The sequence below is a fragment of the Bubalus kerabau genome, chromosome 3 (genome assembly GCF_029407905.1).
Source record: "Bubalus kerabau isolate K-KA32 ecotype Philippines breed swamp buffalo chromosome 3, PCC_UOA_SB_1v2, whole genome shotgun sequence".
Classification (NCBI taxonomy): Eukaryota; Metazoa; Chordata; class Mammalia; order Artiodactyla; family Bovidae; genus Bubalus; species Bubalus kerabau.
Genome location: NC_073626.1, coordinates 77,851,858 through 77,878,054, shown reverse-complemented (window position 1 = coordinate 77,878,054; position 26,197 = coordinate 77,851,858). Strand labels below are relative to the sequence as shown.

At 46.1% G+C, this 26,197-nt stretch overlaps 1 non-coding gene across 1 annotated transcript; it reads left to right on the top strand.

The window, feature by feature from the left end:
* The first annotated feature begins 3,849 nt into the window (after window positions 1-3,849).
* Window positions 3,850-3,922, top strand: TRNAG-CCC (transfer RNA glycine (anticodon CCC)). Its single transcript has one exon. It is a non-coding gene; the product is annotated as a tRNA-Gly (tRNA).
* Window positions 3,923-26,197: the final 22,275 nt, after the last annotated feature.

Below are 26,197 nucleotides of genomic sequence, written 5' to 3'. Positions count from 1 at the left end.
ACACCCAACCGTATACCGTTCAGTGAATTCTGCTGATTAAGTGCTTTCAAAGGCAAAAATGGCAAAAATGAGGGCAACTTGAAATGATTCTTTATGTAAGCTGTGTGTGAGAAAGGAGTCAGGATGTGTTTACGAGCCGCAGGCTGGTGCTCCACAGTTCCTCTAAGACACAGATCTGTGATGAACTAGTTTGAGGTTGATGGTCTAACACACCTCTTGCTCATCTGAAATCTAGGCTGAGGATGGCAAATGTAGGAACCCATGATTTTTTCTCTTGCCAGGCCCATGGCAATGCTAGTACACTGCAGAATTTCTTACTGCTGAGCTTCAGAATCCTTCTCGACACAGCTCTCCAGGAAACTGGTACTAAGTAAGCAGGTGGCACATGAAAAACAACCATTTGTCATTCCTGCCCAAGAGACTTTCTGGGTAACTTATTGTGGAGCTTCCTTGAGCGACTGGAGCCAGCGTTTTGGTGGCATGTGTGACTGTTTGGATGGAGATTGCTATTCTGAGCAGATTAGGGGCAGGGGGCTCTCAAGTCATCAAGGTCACACCATCCTCTGTGGTCTTGCTACGGACCCAAGGAAACCAGACTGAGTCCTGTCTCTGAGGAGCATCAAAGAGACCAAGACTGCCTTGTTGAGTTTAAGGCAGGCAAGGGATTCTGTGGGTCAGAGTTGGGAAGATGAGTGAGTGAGCAGTCATAGGCCTCTGGCATCAGACAGCCCAGGAGGGGACTCTTTAGAGCACCTAGGGAGGATTTCTTTCTGGGTCCAGGGCAGGGGCCAGCCGAGGAAGAGATATCAAAAAAGCCCACTTCCTTCATGACCAGTATCTCAGGCCTCCGTCCACAGCAGCAGTTGATGGACCTGGCAGGCTTCCAGACACAAACACGGCAGAGTCCATTATGAAGCCAACCCTGATCTCCTATTCATCCTCTCCTCCCCCAACCCCCTGTTTCCTGGTAGTTAAGTAAATAATCAAATGTAGAGTGATTTTGTTTGAATCAAAGCCTCAGAATTAAATGTTTAGCTCCCCTCAGGACATTCATGTTTCCTATTATTTAGGGGTCACCTTGTGACTTGATTCATCCTGTCTCAGCCACTCCTCGGCTTTGAGGAAGGCTTTGCAGCACATGGATGTGAGGAGGCTTGGGCTGCCTCTTTCAGGCTGGGCGTTCTGTTCAATAGCCCCTGCCTCTCTGGGTCTCAGTCATCCACTTTTATTTATTTATTTTTTTTCATCCCATTTTTAAACTTTGGGGCCTGGTTGGTGACTGAGTTCCTTGTCAAGTTAGCTCTGAGCTATCATTCTAAGCCCTGTCTCTCTCAATCAGTAAATAATAATAACAAACAATTATTGAGACTTATACATGCTTGGAATTGTGCTAAGAATTTTATGCACATTCTCTCATTTAGTTCTCACACACACGGGGTGAGGTAGTTGCTAATCTTATCCTTGTATCAGTTAATATTAAGTTCAGCTGCTTGTGCAGAAATATCCTAAAGAGTAATGGCTTAAATAAGATAGAAGTTAATTTTTCTCCCATTTAAAAAAATAATAATAAAATACTTAGAAGTAGGCCGGGCTGCTACTGATATGGTGGCTCCATGGTGTCATGAGAGAGCTCGATCTTTCTGTTCCACCATATGGAGCTTATAGTTACATGGTTTCCTCAGTAGCTCCAATCATCACATCTCTGTTTCAGGCAGCAAGAAGCAGGAAAGGAGGGTGAAGGGGCCACCTTTTCTTATTCTTAGAAATCCAAACAATACTTCTGCTTACCTTTCATTGGTTAGAATTTAGTTACATGTTTATATCTAGCTGCAAGGGAGGCTGAGAAATCTAATCTTACTGTTTCACAGTCAGTAATGTAAATATTTGAGTTCTAAGGAAGAAACGGCAGCCCACCAGGCTCCCCTGACCCTGGGATTCTCCAGGCAAGAACACTGGAGTGGGTTGCCATTTCCTTCTCCAATGCATGAAAGTGAAAAGTGAAAGAGAAGTCGCTCAGTCGTGTCCGACTCTTCGCGACCCCATGGACTGCAGCCTACCAGGCTCCTCCGTCCATGGGATTTTCCAGGCAAGAGTACTGGAGTGGGGTGCCATTGCCTTCTCCGAAGGAAGAAGATGGGAATGGATATTGGAGTAAATTCTTAATTTCTTCCCATCTTGTTTGACCAGTGAGAACGCAAAGCCCTAAGACAGATAGTTGGTGGGTGACTGGGGCAGGATTTGAACCCAGGCCACCTGGATCCAGGGCCTGTGTTCTTAAGTGCTATATTATCAGATCCCCCCTCCCACCGAGGTACCCTGCTGCTTCTTTCTCCTTCTTATCAGAAGCTTAGTGCAGGCTCCAGCTCTAAGCTTTGGTTCTCTTTCTGTATCAGGAAAACCCCTTATTGAAGCTACATGTGCAGGAAAGTTGGGCAGGACTGTAAGCCCAAGGCCAACCTACATTTCATCAGGATCCTCCGTCACTGGTGGAAGGCACGGTACACCTGCGGCATCTCCTCTGGTCCCCAGGTCCAGCCTTCCTTCCATCATTCCTGGTCCCTCCCCATTTCTGCATCCCGTAGCTCCCCTCATGGTGTCCCCAGCACCCCATAGTACCCTTAGTGCCTGTCCTCACCAAAACCTGGAATAAATTGATATCTCTCTTCATCTATATTAAGAAGATAAAGGAGTAACTTACTTGGGGTGGCTTTTTCCCCCTCTTCTGGAAATGGAAGGTCATTACCAAGCAGAGCCCTTGAGACATGCTACAAAGGCACCACCTCTGATGACTCCTAGTCAGATTGGTTTGTCACCGAAGCCGCTGCTCTTGTCCATTCACTGAGGTATAAGAGGTAGATTCTCAATCTGAGTAGGGGACCAGCAGCATCAGTGTCAGCTAGGAATTATTAGAGGTGTAGGACCTCAGCCCACCCCAGACCTACAGAGTCAGAATCAGATTTAACAAAGCCCAGTGACTCCGTCCAGTATTCTTGCCTGGAGAATCCCCATGGACAGAGGAGCCTGGCGGGCTATAGTCTATGCAGTTGCAAAGAGTCGACATGACTGAGCGACTAAGCACAGCCCAGCACAGAGAATCCCTGTATACCCCACAGGCTTCTGACTCACTGACCTAGGACAGCCAAAACGTAGGCTTTCTAATGAGTGATTATAAATGCAAGAAATTCACCTAAGAGTTTGCTTATTAAATGCATTGCTTGTTATAGAAGAAACTGGGCTGAGAAAAAGAGAGCAAATAAAAGTCAGGTACTGACATAAATAATTGCTGTTTTGGGGCACAACCATAGACCTCATATCTACCCAGTGCACCATGCGAATATAAACCATTCATTGACTGATTGATGTATTAGAATAGGGAGCCAGACAAGAGCAGATAAAAAGTCTCGTGCTTAGATTTCTTCTTCAGATTCCCTTGAAAAGCTACTCATATCAGTGCACTCAAGTCTCCAAATGGCTTTTGCAAACCAGATAAGCTTAGTGTTTTGGGTTCACATAATTGGCCAACTTTGCTAAGAGACTGCCAAAAACATCGATGTCGTCTAAACAACTGTTATTTTAGTTTAAGGATACAATCTAGGTTTAAAAGCCAATATGTAACTCACTTTAATACTGTTAAAAGCTCAGAGGAGAGAGCTGTTGTACTCCCAATCTCCTTTTTATATGCTACGGTAGTTCAGACACCTGGAAGAAGAACAGCGCTGTTTCTTTCTGTGAGTTTAGGCTTAAATTGTGGAGAGCCTCCAAGAGTTTCACATTTGGTACTTTTAGAATGTTTTCCCCTCACTCTGGGTTCATGAAGAGATTTTTCCTTAAGGAGGCAGCATGGGGATTTCCCTGGTGGTCCAGTGGCTAAGACTCTGCATTCCCAATGCAGGGAGCCTGGGTTCAATCCCTGGTCAGGGAACTAGATCCCACATGCCATAGCTAAGACCCAGCACAACCAAATAAATACATGAATATTTGTAAGAAAGGAGGCAGCATGATGTAATAGTTTAAAATGTGGGTTGTAGCTCCTGGGCATATACCTGGAGAAAAACATGGTCTGAAAGGATGCAAGCATCCCAGTGTTCATTGTAGCACTGTTTACAAGAGTCAAGACACAGAAATAACCTAGATGTCCTCTGACAGAAGAATGGATAAAGAAGATGTGATGTCTATGTACAATGGAATAGTAGTCATTAAAAAGAATGAGATAATGCCATTTGCAGCAACATGCTATTATTGAGCAAAGTGTCAGATAAAGAAAGAGAAATATCAAATGTGGAATCTAAAAAAAATAATACAAATGAACTTATTTACAAAACAGAAACAAATTCGCAGTCTTAAAGAAAGAACTTATGGTTACCAGAGGGGAAGGGTTGGGGGAAAGGTTAGGGAGTTTGGGATTGACATGTATACACTGCTGTATTTAAAATAGATAATCAACAAGGACCTACTGTATAGCACGGGGAACTCTGCCCGATATTCTGTAACAACGTAGTTGGGAAAAGAATTTAAAAATGAATCAGTTCAGTTCAGTTCAGTTGCTCAGTCATGTCCGACTCTTTACGACCCCATGGACTGCAGCATGGCAGGCTTCCCTGTCCATTACCAACTCCCAGAGCTTGCTCAAACTCATGTCCATCACGTTGGTGAAGCCATCCAACCATCTCACTTCTGCCATCCCCTTCTCCTCCTGCATTCAATCTTTCCCAGCATTAGGGTCTTTTCCAGTGAATCAGTTCTCCGCATCAGGTGGCCAAAGTATTGGCGCTTCAGTTTCAGCATCAGTCCTTCCAATGAATGTTCAGGACTGATTCCCTTTAGGAATAGATACACGTATATGTATAACTGAATCACTCCGTCTACAGTTGAAATTAACACAACATTGTTCGTCAGCTTTACTCCAATATACAAAAAAAAGTTTCTTAAAAAAGTGTGGGCTGTAGGACCTGACCACCTGGCTTCAAACATAACCATTACCACCTCTGAAAGGTGGGGAAAATAACCTCTTACCTTTATGGGCTGCCGTGATCGTGGAGTTAATAGGAGTGAAGGCGTAGAAGAATGGCTGGCATGCCCTAAGTGCTGGATGGGCACAGGCGATTGCTGTGTCTACAGCACCTAGACATCGGGCTCACCTTCTTAATCTTACAAATGAGAACATGGGGCCCTAGAGAGGTGCAGGATCTGTCTGCTGCATGTCCTGAGCTGGGGAGCCTTCCTTGTCCTCCTGGGGGCAGCTCTGTGCTGGGTCAGGCCCCACATGCTCCATTTCACACAGATACGCTCCGGGGCTCAGGTGTGAGAAGAGAATCAGAGAGTGATTCAGGTCCTGACTTTTCTCTGTACATTAGTGTCTCCCCTCACTCCTGCTCCCAAAGTTATTTTCACCTTTTCACCCCTGACCAGGCACATATAGTCTAGAGTGTTGCTGGAAAGTGAGACAGTCTGTGACATCTGAGCGACCAGAGCCCCTGCCTCAGCTGCTGTTCGCAGCAGAACAGCTTGAAGTGACTGCGGTTGCAGCTACTCCTTCCCCAGGGTTTTGGTAATTCCTCCTGCCAATTATAGCACTTTGCTAAGATTAACTAATTAATCCTCACCATATACCCGAGAGACGAAATTAAAGCTCATTCTTTCACACGTGTAAAGTACCTTTCATCTGAGGATTACTAACACTGATGCATTTGTCTCCCATGGCGACATTGCAAGTTTCAGGGATGAAAAGGAAAATCATTACCATTTTAAGGACTGGGAACAAAGAAAATTCCCCCGCCAGGACCCAGAGGAGGAGGGAGGGTCACTGAACAGGTCTGTGGTAGCAGGGTGAGCATTGGAGGACACCTGTGTTCCTGGGGGGTCCGAAAGGGAACTCCTAGGTGGGGCTATGACCCCATCTGGTCACCGCTCTTCACGGTTCTTTAGTGTTCTCAGTTCCCCAGGGATCATGTCTGAGATGAGGGATGAGAGAAGATTCCACGAGGCTGTTCAAGGCTGCGTTTGGCTTTCTAAGCAACCTCCCACTTCTCCCCATCCTGTCTCCAAAACGTTGGCTCCTCCTCACCTCTATTTGCCAACATTCTATTTGTGATTGAGAAGAAATGGAGCCAGTGAGGAGAGAACCAGAAAAAAAAAAATTTACAGATTGAGGACCTCAAAGGGGACAAGGGAGTTAGGCGAGTGGGAGAGAGAGGTCCGTCAGTCTGCCAGGGCTCTGGAAACAGCATTTGGAGTAAAAGGGAAAAGCAGTCTGCACCACGTGACCTGATGAAAGGTTTGCTACCATTTCTTTGTAACTCCTTTGGCAGTTTTTTTACTTGCCTTGGCGGCACAGCCTGAGCTGCAGGCAGGGCTGGAAACTGTATCATCCTGCCCAACACTGCAGGTGCTCCATACAGGGGAGGGTCTCAGAGATGATGAGGGAGACACAAGTGGTCACTTTAGAGACACCCTGCCCATAAAGGCCGAGCAGTTGCATTTCTTCTAAACCTCAGATTATTGGTTCAGACAACTCTTCTGGAAGCCACTGACTGGCTTCCCTGCCTGATGACAGCTGTGACTGGGGCTCATAGCTCTGGGCCTGCAGGATCTAGTGCCCCCGAGGTTGCTGGAGCTCCTTTCAGGCCTCTGAGGGGCAGGGGTGTCAGAAGGAAAGGCTCTTGCGTCTACATCCAAGAAGAGGCGATGAGCAAGAACTTAACATTTGCAGAGATTTAAAGGCAACTCTGATAGGTGCATGACCTGTGAACATATAAGGCTAGACAGTGAGTGGATAGCTCTTGCTGGCCAGCTCAGCATCCCTTTCTCTAGGAAACTGACTTTTCCTTAATCATTGCATTCTGGTGGGGCTGTCAGTCACAACACTGCCCCATCTTTCCAATCCCTTTCATCCCTCACCGCCAGGGTTGGGCATACAGCCTCTAGCTAGGCCTCTAGACTCTTTATGCTGGACAGTTGAATCTCTTGGGGAGACTCCCTGGGGGAGGAAGATGTTGAAACCACGTAAAGAGAAGGGCGGTGGCTTCTTGTTACCTGATCCCCAGGATGGCTCAAAGCTTGGCTGTTCAGCTCTTCTTTCCATCCTGTGAGCTATTTTGGGTTCCTTTCAGTAAAGTTGTCTTTATGTTAGCTGGAGTCTACAAAAGAAGCCTAAATTATAGCCTCCCCCCTGCTCAGGTCTTCTCACTCCAGGTCAGCGGCTTTTCATCATACCAAGTAAATGCAAAATTGCAAAGCACCTTTAAGGAGAGACAGTGAACTGAGAAGGAGCATTGCTGGCAGTTAAGCGTTTCTCTAAGCCCAGCAGGCTGTGCTTCTTTCCCCATAGTGTCCCATCAGGATCCATCCATGGGGCTGCACTTCATATTTAACTGCAGTCACGGAGCCGGCACATACCTGCTTTTGCCCATAACCAGCCTCTTTCAAATTTTGTTCTTGTTCTGGTTTTGTGGGATGTGTCTTTGCTGGTAGGCTGATTCTTAAGTGTATTTGGCGATGGGTCAGTCTTTGTGTTTTATAGACCCTACTGATCTGCTTAATGATCAGAAGTGGCTGATGTGGTTCAGACAGAGAAGTAAAAATGTAGTAGCTAGTTAATTTGTGGCAAGTGGAAGAAATCTTTTCAGGGGAATATGTATGCTAAAACATATAATCCAGCATTTTACTACTTCATAGCAACTACAATCCCAGAATCTATACTTATGGAAACATATGTGCTATGCTGTGCCAAGTCGCTTCAGTAGTGTCTAACTCTTTTCAATTTTATGGACTGTAGCCCGCCAGGCTCCTCTGTCCATGGGATTCTCCAGGCAAGAATACTGGAGTGGGTAGCCATTTCCTTCTTCAGGAGATCTTCCTGACCCAGGGATTGAACCTGCATCTCTTAAGTCTCCTGCACTGGCAGGCAGATTCTTTACCACTGAGCCCCCTGGGATGCCCTTGGGATGCCCCTTGGAAACACATACCCCATGTTAAAGCACAAGACCCTCTCCCACTGGAGACTCTTCTTGTGCTTTCTAAAATGGCATTAAATTAAGGATGGGGGATCTCTTTCATGCACTGAATCTCTTCTAGGTAAAACTAAAAATTACTAAATCTGAATTATTAACTTTTTGGAGTGTTTCTAGCCCAGGGCTGGATCCCCAAGGGAGTTAGAAGTGATCCTAAGGCTTTTGAAGTTTCTTCTACACAGTAGTTGAGTGATTGAGTGATTGGATGAATGGAGTTAGGGGTGGGAGGAATCCAAGAAGCCTAGATCTGAAGGAACCTGGTGCTCACTCAATACAACCCCGCAGTAGTTATCTATGACTGCATAACAGATCACCCCAAACCATAGTGCTTGAATACAAGAATTATTTATTTCTTCCCATAGTTTCTGTGAGTATGGAGTGCAGAGTAGCCTGGCCGGGTGCTCCTGGCTCCAGGTTTCTCATACAGCTGCAGTCAGATGTCACCTGGGCTGCAGTCCTTGACTGAGGCTGGAAGATCGGACTCCCAGGTGGCTCAAACACATGGCTGGCAAGTTGGTGCAAGTTGCTGGTGGGAAGTTCTTCTCCCTGTGCGCCTCTTCACAGAGCTACATGGGTATCTTCTAGCGTGGCAGATGGCTTACCTAGAGTAGGTGATGCAAGAGAACAAGGCAGGAGCTCCAAGGCCTGTTACAACCCAGTATCAGAAGACACACGTCATCACTTAAAGGAGGTCGCTGCACCAGGATGAGAATACCAGGAGGCCAGGGTCATGGGACTGTCTTGTGTCCTGATGCTACTAATACCTTCTCTTGAAACACGATGTAAAAATTTATTGTGAAATATTTTTAGACATATAAAAAGGATTAAAAAATGGATTAAATGTACAAAAAAGGATTAAAATGTACTTGTGTACCTACCTACCTCCCTTTTCAAGAAATAAACTACAATCAATTCAATTGACACCCCCCAAGCACTCACCCTGCCTTCCTCTTCCTCCTTCCCTGCCCCACTGTCTTTTCCTGTTGTTTCCTTGTTCAGTTTTTGCAACTTCATGGACTGTAGCCCACCAGGCTTCTCTATCCATGGATTTTCCAGGCAAGAATACTGGAGTGGGTTGCCATTTCCTCCTCCAGGGGATCTTCCCGACCCAGGGATCGAACCCACATCTCCTGCATTAGCAGGCGGATTCTTTACCAATGAGCCACCAAGAAAAGAAAGCCCTTTCCCACTGCCCTTAGGAAACTAGCATTCTGAATTTTGTGTTCATCCTTCTGGGCATTCTTTTCTGTTTCCACCACAAATTTATGTATCCCTAAACAAAATATCAGGAGAAGGCAATGGCACCCCACTCCAGTACTCTTGCCTGGAAAATCCCATGGGCGGAGGAGCCTGGTAGGCTGCAGTCCAGGGGGTCGCAAAGAGTTGGACATGAATGAGCGACTTCACTTTCACTTTTCACTTTCATGCATTGGAGAAGGAAATGGCAACCCACTCCAGTGTTCTTGCCTGGAGAATCCCAGGGATGGGGGAGCCTGGTGGGCTGCCATCTATGGGGTCGCACAGAGTCGGACACGACTGAAGTGACTTAGCAGCAGAAGCAAACAAAATATGGAGTTGTTGGACGTATTCTCAAGCTTTATGTGTAGCATCGTCCTGTGTGATTCTTTTGCAACCTTCTCTTTTTGTTCAGAGTTATATTTGTGAGATCCATCTATATTAATCTGCGTGGCTCTAATTATTTTTAGTGACTATAAAGCGTTCCACTGTGCTAACACATCACAGTTTGTTTATCCTTTTTCCAGTTTATGAACATTCAGGTTGCTTGTAATATTTTTGTTTGCTACTGCACACAATGTTGTTATGAATGTCCTTGCACAGCTTCCTTGTGCCCAGGTGCAAGAGTTTTTCCAGGAAACTAGTCTAAAGGTGGAATGGTTAGGTCATATGATATGTACACTTTGAATTTTCTCAATAGCATCAAATTCTCTAAAACAGCTGCACTAATTTATACAACTTCCAACAGTGATTGAGTTCCCTTGCTCTGTATTCTAGTGTTGCAGATTAAAAATTTCATGCAAAGCTGATGGATGTGAAATGGTGTCTATAGTTTTAATTTGCCTTTCCCTAATTACTGATGCTCTTGAATTGTGGTGCTAGAGAAGACTCTTGAGAGTCCCTTGGACAGCAAGGAGATCAAACCAGTCAATACTAAAGGAAATCAACCCTAAATATTCATTGGAGGAACTGATGCTGAAGCTGAAGCTCCAATACTTTGGCCACCTGTTGTGAAGAGCTGACTCACTGGAAAAGACCCTAATGCTGGGAAAGATGAAGGCAGGAGGAGAAGTGAAGTGAAGTGAAGTGAAGCTGCTCAGTCGTGTCTGACTCTGTGATCCCATGGACTGTAGCCTACCAGGCTCCTCCGTCCCTGGGATTCTCCAGGCAGGAATACTCGAGTGGGTTGCCATTTCCTTCTCCAGGAGATCTTCCCAACCCAGGGATCGAACCTGGGTCTCCCGTATTGCAGGCAGACGCTTTACCATCTGAGCCACCAGGGAAGTCCCAAGGGTGTGACAAAGGATAAGATGGTTGGATGGCATCACTGATTCAATGGACATGAGTTTGAACAAACTCCAAGAGATAGTGAAGGACAGGGAAGCCTGGCGTGCTGCCGTTGATGGAATCACAAAGAGTTGGATAGGACTTAGTGAATAAACAACAACAATAATTATTCACGAGGCTGATAATTTTTCTCACATGTGTATTGGTCACTTGGGTTTCTTCTGAGGACTGCTTGTTTACATCTTTTGCCTACTTTTCTGTTGTTTTTTCTCTTTTTCTTATTGATTTGCAAGAATTCATAGATTCTAGATACTAATTTTTGACAACTATATATGTTGCTAACATTTTCCTCCTGTCTGATGCTTACCTTTTTAACCTTTTTGTTGTCTTTGTTGAATAGAATTTTAAGTTAATGTAGTTCAATGTTATCATTCATTTCCTTTATAGTTTGTTTATGTGGCAGAGACTGCTAGCTGTCCACTAGCATCTGCATCTTCTTTTCTAGCAAGAGAGCTGTGGATGGCTGTGCTGTGGAGTGTGTCTAGAAGGGATATATGCAACATTGACTTCACTCACTTCAAAGGAAATCTTTGTCTCCAGATGTCCACTCTTCCCCCCTGCAGCAGACTGCAGTATTGTTATTATCCCATTTTTACCTACGAGGAAACCAGTGTTACACTGCCAAGGTGAGCCCATTGTCTCCATGCCCCGGCTCCTCCTTTTGTGCCCTTTTGCTCTGTTTTCATGCCCCGAGAGAGATAATTCAGCCTAATAAAATCCAACAGATGCGTATTAAGCCCCTCCCACATGCTAAGCTTTGCACTAAGAGCACCAGGATGAATTAGACACAGAGACACAGCCTCTGGTCTGAGGAGCTTACAGTCTGGTTGGGAACAAAGAGACTCTCTTAAGCGTCCAGGTGTATGTACATGAATACTTTCTGCTCAGGGGATCAAAAAATCCTCATGATATTTGAAATTCCATCAGACAACCTGGGGAAGGGCTTTCTAGGGGCAGGGACAATTTGAACAAAAGCCCACAGTCTGAAAATCAAAAGGTGTGTTTAGGACACAACCAGAAGTTGAGTTTGATTGGAGCAGGGTCAGGTGAGAGGCTGTGGGAGATGAGGCTGATCCACAGCCCAGCTGTTTGAATGAAAGAACAGCAGCGGCCACCAGAGGTGTGGGGTAGGGACTGTTGGGGGAGGGGAGGGAGGTACTCTTAAAGGTCAGTTAAAATCATTTTTGTTTTGTGTGTGTGTGTTCACTCAGTCGCGTCTGACTCTTTGTGACCTCGTGGACTGTAGCTCACCAGGTTCCTCGGTCCAAGGGATTTCCCAGGCAAGAATACTGGAGTGGGTTGCCATTTCCGGCTCCAGGGGATCTTCCTGACCCAGGGATCGAACCTGCATCTCTGGCATCTCCTGATTAGCCAGTGGATTCTTTACCATTGTACCACCTGGGAAGCCAGATTTAAACTGTTAGAACACAGTCTCTATATCACTGCATTCTGGTAGGGTCTCTAAACTTTGTAGACCCTCATATGAAAGGCAAGAAAGGAGGGTATAGAAACAAGTTATCGTCCTAGGATTTCTTTTCCAGAGCCACCTCTACGCTTGTGGAGTTGGCATAGGGTGCACCTGTTTACGACCCTGAGAGAGCTGGGTATGGGTCTCTGACTTGATATCAACTACTCAGAGCAGAATTTCTTAGCTCTCTGTGAGTTTCTTCACCAGCTCACACTTATATACTGCTTAATGTGACCAGTCTTCTCCAAACAAACTTCAGGGATGGAACCCCTGCCTCGTTCATTGTTATGTCTCTAAAGCCTGGCCCCATGCTGGGCTCAGGGCAGGTGCTCTACACACATTTGGGAGCTAAGTAAGCAAATGCTGGGAGGGAATGAGAGAATGAATTCCCCAAACCTGTGCACAGCGGCTGTTGCAGCATCACCGTGCCCTGGACGGCCACTGCACGCGACTTCACAGGTGGCCAGAAAGTGTTCCTGAAATTCTATAGTAATTAAGATACAATTCCAGTTGCTGTCACAGGGAGCCAGCTTAGACACAATAGAGGAGTATTTTTTTTTTCCATGTAAAACCTGTAGGCAGCATGCGCTTAGTGCTATAGAGACCCAGTCAGAGACCCAGGGTTTTTCTGCTCTTTGTTCTACCATCCCCAGAGTGCTATCTTACCCACACATCCACATTCTAAACAGGAGGAAGGGAAGAGGAGGAAAAGAAGGCATGCTCCTTCTGTTTAAGAGCACAATTGGGAAGCTGCACGTTCCCCTCTGCTCACATCCCTTTAGCCAGAACCTAGTACCTTGGTCACACGTAGCTGCAAAGGAAGATGGGAAGTGTGCAGTCTTGTTCTGATGGCCAGTACCAGGTTAATTATCATCTGATAATTAGGAAGGGAGACTAGATATTGGTGAACAACTGGCCATTCCTGCCACAAGCCATTTTCCCATTGGGTGGCGTAGATGGGAGGCACAGTGGCAGACAGACGAACCTGGTTGTCCACCAAAAGAAAGATTTATCTTGAATAAATGTGTCAGTGTTGATGCTAAAAGCTATAGCCTGCAATTATGTGAGTACAGGACCAAAGGTGGCCTTGTCTTCAAATGCAGAGAACAGTGGCATGTTCTCATGAGTTTGGTTTGGTCATTATAAATCTTCCATCTGCCTCTGAGTGGAGAGGAAGTAGTCAAATATGCCACTGCATTGCAATCGTGAAAGTGACAGTGATGTGTCGGATGGGATGGAGGCTGGGGACAAAGTGCGCCAGACCTGGTCATTGTGCAGTTGGACACATCCCTTTTAATTAATCAGCCTCTTTTGTCACAACTTCTTCTTGAGGGGGCGCATCATGGCTGGTATTGGTAGCTGTCCACCATATCTGTCTTCCCCTTCTTCCTGGGTATGTGAAGTGAAGTGTAAGTTTCTCAGTCGTGTCCAACTCTTTGCAACCCCATGGACTGTAGTCCACCAGGCTCTTCTGTCCATGGAATTCTCCAGGCCAGAATACTGGAGTGGGTAGCCATTTCCTTCTCCAGGGGATCTTCCCAACCCAGGGATTGAACTCAGGTCTTCTGCATTGCAAACAGCTTCTTTACCATCTGAGCCACCACAGAAGCCAAGAATACTAGTTGGTAGCCTATTCCTTCTCCAGGGGATCTTCCTGACTCAAGAATCAAACCAGGGTCTCCTGCATTGCAGGTGGATTCTTTAGCCACTGAGCTACCAGGGAAGTCCCATGCTTTTCCTACCAAACACCAAAATTACTAAAATGCTACAATATATAAATCAATCTGATATTATTTCAAGAGAAGACTTACAAATTAATGGATATAAGATAGAAAATCTGATATTTGTGTAAGCTTTACACACATATATATGAATTTTGTACATTATAAATGTATGCTTTATATTTATAAGGAAAGATTACACTGCTCAATTCATAGTCATAGGATGATAATTGGTTGGCTAAGATCAAATTGCCAACATCCGCTGGATCATGGAAAAAGCAAGAGAGTTCCAGAAAAACATCTATTTCTGCTTTATTGACTATGCCAAAGCCTTTTACTGTGTGGATCACAATAAATTGTGGAAAATTCTGAAAGAGATGGGAATACCAGACCACCTGACCTGCCTCTTGAGAAATTTGTATGCAGGTCAGGAAGCAACAGTTAGAACTGGACGTGGAACAACAGACTGGTTCCAAATAGGAAAAGGAGTACATCAAAGGCTGTATATTGTCACCCTGCTTATTTAACTTCTATGCAGAGTACATCATGAGAAACGCTGGACTGGAAGAAGCACAAGCTGGAATCAAGATTGCCGGGAGAAATATCAATAACCTCAGATATGCAGATGACACCACCCTTATGGCAGAAAGTGAAGAGGAACTCAAAAGCCTCTTGATGAAAGTGAAAGTGGAGAGTGAAAAAGTTGGCTTAAAGCTCAACATTCAGAAAACGAAGATCATGGCATCTGGTCCCATCACTTCATGGGAAATAGATGGAGAAACAGTGGAAACAGTGTCAGACTTTATTTCTTGGGGCTCCAAAATCACTGCAGATGGTGACTGCAGCCATGAAATTAAAAGACGCTTACTCCTTGGAAGGAAAGTTATGACCAACCTAGATGGCATATTCAAAAGCAGAGACATTACTTTGCCAACAAAGGTCTGTCTAGTCAAGGCTATGGTTTTTCCAGTGGTCATGTATGGATGTGAGAGTTGGACTGTGAAGAAAGCTGAGCACCAAAGAATTGATGCTTTTGAACTGTGGTGTTGGAGAAGACTCTTGAGAGTCCCTTGGACTGCAAGGAGATCCAACCAGTCCATTCTGAAGGAGATCAGCCCTGGGATTTCTTTAGAAGGAATGATGCTAAAGCTGAAGCTCCAGTACTTTGGCCACCTCATGCAAAGAGTTGACTCATTGGAAAAGACTCTGATGCTGGGAGGGATTGGGGGCAGGAGGAGAAGGGGATGACAGAAGCTGAGATGGCTGGATGGCATCACTGACTCGATGGATGTGAGTCTGAGTGAACTCTGGGAGATGGTGATGGACAGGGAGGCCTGGCGTGCTGCGATTCATGGGGTCACAAAGAGTCGGACACAACTGAGCAACTGAACTGAACTGAAGTAGAAAAAAGTTATTTATTTATCACATAAACAATAGGATTGATAGGATTGAATTTTTTAAAGGAAATTATTTTTAAGATAAAGAAAATATAGGTAAACACTTACCAGTCTTGCCGTGAGAAAGCAAAAGATGAAATTATGAAAGAAGCACTGATAGATTAGATTCCCTAAGAATTTTAAAATTTAAGTAAAAAGACCATTCATGTGTGCATGTTAATTCGCTACAGTCGTGTCCAACTCTTTGTGACCCTATGAACTATAACCCGCCAGGTTTCTCTGTCCATGGGATTCTTCAGGCAAGAATACTGGAGTAGGTTACCGTGCCCTCCTCCAGGGGACCTTCCAGACCCAGGAATTGAACCTGCGTCTCAGGTGTGTCTCCTGCATGGCAGGCAGGTTCTTTAACACCAGTGCCACCTGGGAAGCCCCGAGAGACCATAAGCAAATATAAAAGATAATTAAGAACTGAGAAAAACACTCCAACAAATAAGAACCTTTATATACCAGAACTTTTCAAATCAATAAGAAAAAACAGTAAAACATGGATTAAAGACTTGATCAGACAACTTGAGATAAACATGTGAAAACTTCAACTTCAGTAATGATCAAGTAAATGATCATTAAAGTAACAATGTCATACAGGTCTTCATTTATCAGATTGCCAAAGATTTTAAAAAAGGGTCATATGCAGCAGTGAAATGGAAATTCTTACACATAGAATTATAGCTTAGCAGACCCTTTCTGGGCAAAACCTTTTACAGGTTTATATTCTTTAACTAATAGCACTTCCAGGAATTTATTGTATGAACTTGATCAAAGGTCTCCCAGGTTTATGTGTTAATCGTCATACTATTAGTAACAGATAAAAATAATCAAAATAACCACAAAATATGTCATTTGAATACATTATGGTTGTCCACATGGTGTGATTTTATTGTCATTACAGAGTTATGTTTTTGAAGGAAATATGAAGTTGGGGAATTCACCTACTATCACAATTCATGTGTGCTTTGTCACTCAGTTGTGTCCGACTCTTTGCGACCCCATGGGCTGTGGCCCGCCAGGCTCCTCTGTCCATGGAATTCTCCAGGCAAGAATAGTGGAGAGGGTTGCCAAGCCCTCCTCCAGGGGATCATCAACCCAGGGATTGAACCCAGGTCTTCTGCATTGCAGGCAGATTCTTTACTGTATAGGGAAGCCCCACTAACACAATAAGTGAGACAAAATGGGATATACAGTGACCTGTAGGCTTTCCATATAGCTGACTCCCCCCCGACTCAACTCCTGTTCTGACCCCGTCTGCTCCACCTGCCCCGACTCTGCCTCACTACCCCGGCTCATGCCTGTTCTCCCAGCGTGTCCAGTGTTTGCGGCCCTAGGACTTTGCACTTGCTCTTCGCTCTGCCTGAAACACTGGCACAGCTGCGTCTTCACTTTCTTCAGCCTCTGGTTGACGCTCACCTTGTCAGCCACATCATCCCTGGCTACTCCATATAAAATAGTACCCACTTTTCAGCCCACCCGTTGCCACCCCATCCTTTCTATCCCCTCTCCTGACTTATGTTTCTCTGTGGCACTTACTGCTTCCTGGTACCTGGAGTATTTTCATATTGATTTATTGTCTGCTTTTCCATGAGAAGTGTCAGCTCCATGAGGATCAGGAACTTGTCTCTTTGCTCATCATTGAATCCCTTAGCACACAATAAACCATCAATAAGTATTTGTGAGAGAATAAAATATGTATATCAATGATATTTTATGACTTTTATACAAAAATCTTAGGTGATAGGCAGATATAGTTCAAAAGGATAAGGAGGTGGTACATCAAATGTTAGCCATGGTTATTCTTGGGTGGCCAGCTTCCTGATGGTTTTGATAATTTCTTTATGCTTTTCTGTGTTTTTGCAGCTTTTGCCATAAGCATATATCATAATAAGAGAGAAGCCAATGTATTATTATTTTAAAGTCCTGTGATTTGCAAAAATCACCCAATACCTGAACTGACCAAATATTTCAAAGTGTAAATGATTTTATTTTATAGATTTTCTCACTTTTTCCATTTTATACATCCGGTGGTTCTGCCGCAAGGCCCTCTCCTGTCAGCTGTTGCCTCCTGTAGGGCCTCCCTCTGCCTTTCCCACTACAACAAGCACTCCGTGGTGTGGAATTTCTTTGGGGGCACTTCTCAGTAAGCGAAAGGGATGTACTACTCTCTGCAGCCACTGTCCTCAGCCCAGAGCCAGCTCAGGAGGTGCCAAGACTTCCTCCTCCTCCTTCTCTTCTTCTGCCTCCTCCTTTCCCTCCTCCTCCCAGCCCAGCCTCTTCCTTGAGTTCCTTCCTGGGACCGGCTTTGCCAGGTGCTTGGAGGCCTGGGAGAGAGGCCTTTCACAGGCCCCTAGCCTCCAAGGGGAGAGGAAGGTCACTTGAAGGTAATTACTGAAAACTGAGGAGCCTGACTGGGATGATTGACTTGTGATCCTCTTAAGAGACCTCCAGCCAGCATCTGCCTCCAGAGTCCCGCCTGTGGGGGTGGGCAGTCTCCTCTGAGAAGGCCGTGCCCAGCAGCCATGCTGACTAGCTGCATCCTGAGCTGTAAGATTCTTTCCTTAGAAGGAGGGCGACTCAGCCCCAAACCTGAGAGCTCTCTTGATCTGTACTCTGCTGCATCTTTCTGGCCTGGAGAATCTAGCTGCACAATCTCGGTGAATGAAAGGCTCTCACCTACCATAAGCAGGCACTATTGTCTCACTTCTCACTGCTCCTCACTTACTTAAAAATAATTATCCAAGTGCAAGGTGTGGCCACCCCTCGAAAACCGGGCGCACACCCGGGATGACTAGTGGGCGCACGGGCCTGGGCTTGAGGAAGGGAGTCATCAGAGCATGACAGGACGGAGCTTCTCCCCAGGACCCTGGAGGTGGTGCGCATTTTTAAGGTGACTTGGATGACGTTCAGTTATAATTTGCAGACTCCAGGCGGGGAGGGCTTGTGGGCTGCAGGGAAGCCGTCAGCAGTAGGAGAGCATGGGCTTTGTTTGAGCAAAGATGACTATATGCCGGTGGTGGGAGGGACGCCCCACCCTGGGGCTCCATGCTGGCCATGGCGCCCAGGCCCCTGTCCAGGGGGAGGCCTTTTCTTGCTGGCACCTTAAATGTGGGTTATAAGCATGGTAGTGTCACCTTCTTAGAATGTGCAGCGATGTGCTTAGCAGTCCTTGGTATTTCTGAACCACAGCTGCCCTGGAAAGAACCTAAAAATGCATCCATTTTCCAAGGTCAGTCTCTACAGCCATTTAAAAAATGCCCAGCGCCTCCAATTGGTCCCCTCCTCTGTACTTTCTGAGCATGCTGGGCTTGCCTCCGCATATCACTCCTATACATAAATTCTCTATTCACGTGTTTGTTCCCCCTTCTAGACACCATGTCTTCTTGTATGTGTCGTTCCAGTATCTGGCACAAAGGAGGTGCTCAGTCAGTATTTCACGGATCTATTTTTGGAATCTCTTTGAAAATTCATTTAAAGATATTCCACAAAATGCTGATTCCTTGGACATTTTTTTTATTTGTGGCAAGACTCATGGGGTTACTCCTTGGATTGCCTATTTCTGAGTCCTCAAATGCTGAATAGGGAGAGGTCTTTAGGGCATCAGGGGCACAGTGCTTTAAATGGGATTTGTTTCTTTGATTTGATAGAACGATTGTAACAGTGAAAATGTCTTACACGTGTCTGACATGCCACCCTGGAAAGCCCTTTCAATTTTCTTACCTTATTATGATGTTCTGATTTCTAAGGCATGATCTAAGGCATATGTTAAAATCTTATGAAAATCAGATACCCTTTGTGAGTTATCTGAAAGTTATTTTTAGAATCAAGCACGATTTCTCGTTCATCTGACACATGTTTACTGCATATCCATTATGTTCCAGACACTGTAGAAGACTCTGAAGATACAGAGATGGAAAGTCAAAATTCCTGCTCAGATTAGAGGCATTGATACAAAGTGATGAGGACTGTCATTAAGGTGTCACTAAAGACTGTGGGAGTAATGGGCAGGAGCGCTTGATTCTGCCTGGAGAGAAGTTGGGGGAGGTATCAGACCACGATGATGGTGATGCTGATGGTGATGAAGAGGAGTATGATGACAATGATACTACCAGTAATATCCAGTGTTTGCCATGTGCCAGGCATTGTTCTAGGGGCTTTGCACACGTTAAGTCTCTTAATCCTCACAACCACCATATGAGGTCAGGGCTCTTATTATTCCCATTTTACAGATGAGAAAATCGAGGCACACAGAGATTGGATAAATTGCTCAAGATTGTACCAGTAAGTAAGTGGTGGAGATTATTTGCTGTTTCTTGAGTTTCTGAACCAAATAGCAACGATAATACTGGCCAAGGACAGTCTTCTGCTACTGCCAAAACCCGCTTTCCTTGGCCCCCCTCCTGAGGTCAGCCCACGTATTTCTTGAGCCAGCCTTTGAGCTTGGCAGTACATCGAGGGCTTTCCTGTCCAGATGGTGAGCCTGCTTTGTGGCCCTGGCCCCAGTCAGTACCAGCCCATGATGGATAAAGAGTTCTGGTTAAGATGTGGGATTTCCAACTGGACAGCCTTGGACTAGACCTCTGGTACTGTCAGTCCTCAGCTATGGACCTCTGAGCCTCAGGCTTCCACCTCTAAAGTGGGGGGACTACTGTATCCATGCCTCTGTGGTCTCACATCGGCTACTTATGACTCATCTCTACCCCTAGACACAAGATGAGGCCCCCAAACCACACAGATGCTGAAAACTAGCCAAGTTGGAAGCCTGTGGAGTTCCCTGGCTTAACTGGAGCCATTGTTCTGCTGCCGTGGGTGGGGTGAGGGTGGGCCCTCTGGCAGGGAGGGGCCTAGGGCTTCAGGGCCTTCAGCAGACGTCTGCCTCGAGATTTCCCCCCGCCTTGCTGTAAGCTTTCCCTTCAGACTCAGAAGCAAATGGGGTTGAAAGCAACAACTTAATGGGACAACAGTTGTGATGGGCTGAGGGTCGGCAGGAAGATTGGAAGTGGGCTTCGCCTGGGGCTGCGTCCCTGGAGAAACCTTGGGGCCGCAGGCGTGCTCTCTGTTTACTCAGGGGTTTCCTCCCTGAACCCGCTGAGGAAACAGCTTTGTAAGGAAAGGGAAAACATGATTTCGGCAAGGGGCTCATTGGCCCTGATGGAGTTCAAGTGGCTGTCTACAAATTGCCTCCCACTGCAGTGCCAAGGAGGGCACAGGCTATACCCACGTTCCTGCCCTGCCTGGACTCGGGGCCAGCTGTGGGCTCCACCTCTCGGAGGGCCGCCTCCTGGTACACCTGGTGCCATTAGGGAATGCCAGTAACTCTTTCAGGCATCGAAAGTAATTTCTCAGAGGAAGAAATTTGCTTTTTTACAGCAAAACTGTCTGTTTCTTCACTCACTTTATTGCACCTCACCCCTACCCTTGGTGGAAGGGGTTTTTAAAGCAAAAAATACATCAGAATTATACTATGCAAGGTTTTTAATAGTAGCAAGAGAGAAGTTTACCGAAGGAAGGCTCCTTTTGGAAAAAGAATTCATGCTTTTTTTTTCAGGATGAAGGGCAGGGTCCAGAGGCTTCATAGCTCCAGGCTCTGGGAAGGCTAGTGGTGGGGGCAGGGGGTCGGGCGGGCAGAGGCAGAGGGTGGAAGGAAGGAGGGAGGGACCCTGAGGAGGCAGGAACTTACTCACCATCAGAACGCAACTCTGTGGGCCTGCGAGGTGAAACTTAGTCACAGTCAGAGTAGGACTCTGTGGGGCCTGCAAGGTGACTCGATTGAAAGTAAATAGATGATTTTATCACCCTTTAGACTCTCAGCTGCAAGAAAGCTCAGATTCTTTCCAGCATTGTATGGTGGGGAGATGAAATAGCATGGCCTGATTCCATGGCCGAGTGTCTCCCATGTGTCCCTGCACACTGCCTGCTGCGGGGAGACCTGTGGGTGTCCAGTGGGGACTTTGCTGAGCAGACAGTTCCTGCAGTGATGATTATGGACAGCAGGGATTGACTGGAGATTGAGTGAGATCCTCTTGTGGGTGGGGGTCAAGCGGGAGCATCACGGAGGAGGCAGGGCTTCCCATCCTTGCATCCTTGCGAAAGTCCCAGACAGGAATAGGGGATGGGACTGGGAGTGGGGCCAGGGACACGGCATTCCAGACCTGGCTTTTCATCCTGGCTGCAGTAAGGGCTTTGAGGGAAAAACCTTCCCCTGCCTAGAGATCTTCCTTCCTACCAGGGGTTACTGGCTCCTGCTTAGTCAGTACCCAGGGCTCCAGGCTACACTGAAGGGCCTGGCCAGTGTGGGTTTGAGGGCTCAGGGAATTCTCTGGACTCTGGGCTCTTTGGCATCCTGGCAAAGATGCACCAATTATATGCCTACACTGGGAAATAAGGGAAACCAAGGTAGACCCAGACTTTTTGCTGGAGAGAGTTCCCACTGAGTGGAGAGCAGGTGGCTGCAGAGCATATAAGCGCTGGGCAGGGTTCAAGCACGTGGCCCTGCTCCGACGGGTGCAGTGGGTGCCCACGTGGCTTTGAAGCACCTGGTGAACTGCTTTAGCTGTGATGTTCAGGTCTGCAAACTTCCTGGTTCCTCCTCCAGGGACTTTCACCAGATACAGCACTATATGACCTGGACTGTTCTACCCAGGACTAACTCCTCACCACACCCTACCTTGTTTCTCTGACCCTCTTTCCCATGGGCACATTCAACCTCCAAAAAATATGTTTGCTTTCTTCTCCCCCACCTTTGCAACTATTTCAAAAATGTTCTCCTTTTTGTTTTCTCCTTCAAGAATTTTGTAGGGAAGAAAGATCGCAGGACGGTTGGTTCAGACAGTGAGAAAAGCAGGACCGGGTGGGTAGCTACAGTGTCAGGGGATTTGGACCAAGAAATACTTCTTTTCCCTTGTCACTGCACCCAGTGGAGAAGTAATTTTAGCCATTCTGAGAAATGTGAGCAACACAGAAGGTTTTATGGGCCTTGGTTGCAAAGTGCATTCATATGCAGTTATATTCATGAGAAGATTTTAAACATAATCAAGAATTTTTTAACAGTCATTCTGAAGCCAGGGAAAGATGTCAAGGGTTGAGCTGAGACCACTGCCAGCGTTTGCTGCAGGGCCTACGGTGTACAAAGGATCTGGGTGTCAGCTGAGGGCTCTCCCGTCTACCACCTCCAAGGGGCGGACCCAGAGAGGAGAGGTTTTTCTAGACTGGAACAGCAGCCCTTAGGATTCAGTGCTTTATTCTGCTTGAATGAGACCAGTATTGTCATCTTGTCTCGCACTGCAGACTGTTAAGCATTTACAGAATGTGCTTTTCGAGCGTTATTTAACGTGTGCTCTGATGACACATTATTCCATCTCTAGGTTTGTTTGTTTTTGAGATCTGAGTGTGTTTGACCCAAATTCTCAACGTAGAGTCTGTGTTAAGGCGTTTGGTTGCTGTTGGCTAGTCACTAAGTCATGTCAAACTCCTTGTGAGCCCATGAACTGTAGCCCATCAGGCTCCTCTGTCCATGGATTTTCTATGCAAGAATACTGGAATGGGTTCCCATGCCCCCTTCCAGGGGATCTTCCTGACCCAGGATTCAAACCCACGTCTCTTGCATTAACAGGAAAGTTCTTTACCAGTGAGTCACCAGGGAAGCACATAAGGTCTTTGGTACTTAGCTTATTTAATATTTCCAACTGAAAAAGTTTTAATGATAGAATCTTTTCCTTCCCTTCCCTTCTCATTCTTTCCCTTTCTCCTTCCTCCCTCTTTCCCTCGCATCCTTCTTTTTTCCTTCCTTTCTATATTCTTTTTGTCAAAACAAAGTCTTCTCGGTGTGAAATTTTCAGCACAGTGTTGCATTTTCTGCTGCCACATTGTCCTGGAAGACGCATACCTTAATCCTGCTCCTACTTTCAAACACCCTTGGCAGTTCTCATGGCTCAAGTCCTTATCATCTCTTCTTTTTATTACTGTAATTATGTAACTGCTTTTCTTATCTCACTCTTATTCCCCTTCCTATCCATTAACCACACGGTTGTCAAACTGAACTTTGTTAAGTACAGATCTAAGAAAGCTGACAACACACAGGCCAGTATATGTGGAAATGAGTCATCTCAGAGATGCTGTGGGTGTGAATGGGTGCCCCTTTGAAAGGCAATATGGTCATGTCTATCAGAGTTATAAGAACAGACACCCTTTGATTCAATTCTTCCAGGAATTTATTCTATAGATACCCTTGTACATGCAAAGATATATGTGTGAGGATGTCAATTGTGGCATTGCTTACAACGGCAAGATACTAGAAACAAGTTGAAGAACCATTGGTAAGAGCTATCGAAATGAGTGATGGTAACTGGATGATGGACTTTGTGAGGACCATTTGCTGGTTTATTCTAAAATCCATTCCCTTTTGTCCCTTTTAATGATTGCTTAGTGTTGATCCCTGTCCCATCTCTAGGGGTAGACCCAGTTGGTGGAAGCCAGTCAGTCCATCATGTTTCCCTGGCCTCAGAACTGTTTCATGGAAAGTAAAATCTTATCCAATCAGGATGAATACGAGACTTGGAGCAGCTGCAGTTGGGGGAAAGACCTGAAGCCAGACCCTGAGGCAGGCGCTAAGCCAAGGGAGTATGGCTGGAGAATGGAGCCTACTGAAGTCCAGATGGTGATGTGCTGAAGCTGGGTGAGTGCCCTTTTGCCTTCCGGTTCTTATTTCAGCGGCGTTGAGGTAAGCATTCATTTGCTACCATAAGGATGCTAGGCACTAAAGAATGCTCAGAGCCTACTTTTGTCCAGGTGGATTTCTCTCTGTGGTGCTCTGTAAATGAGGGTGTTGTTTTTCAGTGGCCCAGTCATGTCCGACTCTTTGCGACCCCATGGACTGCAGCACATCAGGCCTCTCTGTTCCTCACCATCTCCCGGAGTTTGCCCAAGTTCATGTCCGTTGCACTGGTGTTGCCATCCAGCCATCTCATCCTCTGACACTCTCTTCTCCTTCTGCCCTCAATCTTTCCCAGCATCAGGGACTTTTCCAATGAGTCAGCTGTTAGCATCAGGTGACCAAAATACAAAAATGAAGGTATTACACAATGAATATAGAATATGGTTCTTTCTACATAAATAAAAGATGTGAGAATGAGTGAGTGCCTCTGTGTGTGTGTGTGTGTGTGTGTGTGTGTGTGTGTTTATCACATGTATAAACAGTCTTGGTCAGCCCATGCAACCTTTAAACAAGTTAGGAATAGATGCCCCCTCTGGTATATCCAGCCCATGCAAGGGAGCAACTTGGCAGGCAAGTGTGTAGTGGACTCGTCCCCTGGGCTGAGTGGATTTGTGCCAACAATACCCTCTAATCCTTTATGAATATACTTGTGTATGATATTTCTGTATAAGATATACACAGAATTAGAGAGAGAGGTTGCTCATGGGTTATGAAGACTCAGAGTTTGGTGGTAGTGGGTAGAAAGGAGGTTTGCCTTCTGTACGGCTCTTGGGAGAGTTTGAATTTTGCTGACATGTGCACAAATTACTTTTTAAAACTAGTTCATTTACATGAGCAAGTAGGAAAACAAAGAACATTGGTTTGATCTTAGTTACTTCCTTGCTTACAAAGCAAAAATGAAAACCTTCAAGGAATCCTCCTGGAGAAATTCCAGATCCTTAAGCACATAATGCAGAGGCACGACGAGCCTCAGTGGCCTGCCCGCCTTGTCCCCAGCCACTCCCTTCCTCCACCCTGCACTTCAGCGGGCAGGCGTGGCCGTGCGTTGTCTTACCTGGCGATGTGAGCTCAGTGCACCTTGGCCTTTGCATGTGCTCCTCTCTTGGCTCTTCCCCATGCTCCACTCAGGGGACTGCTGACACCCTCTGGCGCCTTCCTTCTTGGGCGCCCACAGTGCTTGGTGGTGCCTCTCTCTTTCTTGCTATCGACCACATTTTCTTGTAAGTATGTGTTTATACCTACACCACCCTCTCTTCTGTGAGTGAGCTCTTTGAGGGACCTGGGTCTCCCTGGACCTAGGACAATCAGTGCTTGTGACATGATGGGATGAGACACCTCATAACTGTCCCCTGAACAAAAAGAGGTCGGTTCAGATCCCAGCTGTCTTTTTACTAAACTCTTCAGTCATTTTCAGATGTCTTTTCTCTCTAGGCTGCAAATGCTTACCTATCCTTTGTCTGCCCAGCAGCGATTAGCCAGGTTGTAGCAGAGCTAGAGTTCCCAGCCCAGCCCAGATTGCGTTTCCTCACTGTTAGCAGCTGGAGGGAGTCCTCTTTCACTTCACGCAGGTTGCATCTGAGATTCACAGCACGTCCAGGGACCTGCTCTTTGTCTGCCTTGACAGGCATAGGGTGTCATAAAGTATTCATCCAGTTCAGAAAAATTTAAAAGTTGGGGGAGAATTGAAGAGTGAAAAGAGAATCTGTAGAAATATAGTCGGTCACTTGGGCGTCCATCCCATTCAGCAGCCCGCTCCCTTGGAAAGCCAGGTAACCTGGATATGTGTACAGGAGCCATTCCCACGGAGCCGTCATTCCTATTTAGTAACACCAAGCCCAGGAGAAATCTGTCATCTGCAGATGAAATCAGCGAGGCAGAGCCCTCCCAGGAGAGAGACACAGTGAGGCAATGGTGCAGTCCTCATTCATGCAGAGATGCTGGTGGGGATCGCTCAGGGAGCTGCTGACCCACTGCCTGGCCTGACACTGCCGCAGCATCCTCAGGGCCCAGGAAGGACCTCGCTGCTGTTGGCTGGCTAGTGATGCACAAGGAAAATGATGAGCCGTCAATCCCACTTCTGGTTTCCGCTTCAAGAGCAATGACAGGTTGAGGTTGTTAGCTGTTGGGGTCTGAGGAAGATGCAGTGTCCAAGACATTGGACAACAGATTTGGAGCTGCCACTAGCCTATGTTGTATTTTTGCCACAAATCAGGAGAAAAGATACCCACTCTGGGCTGACCCAGCTGCACTCTAGGGCA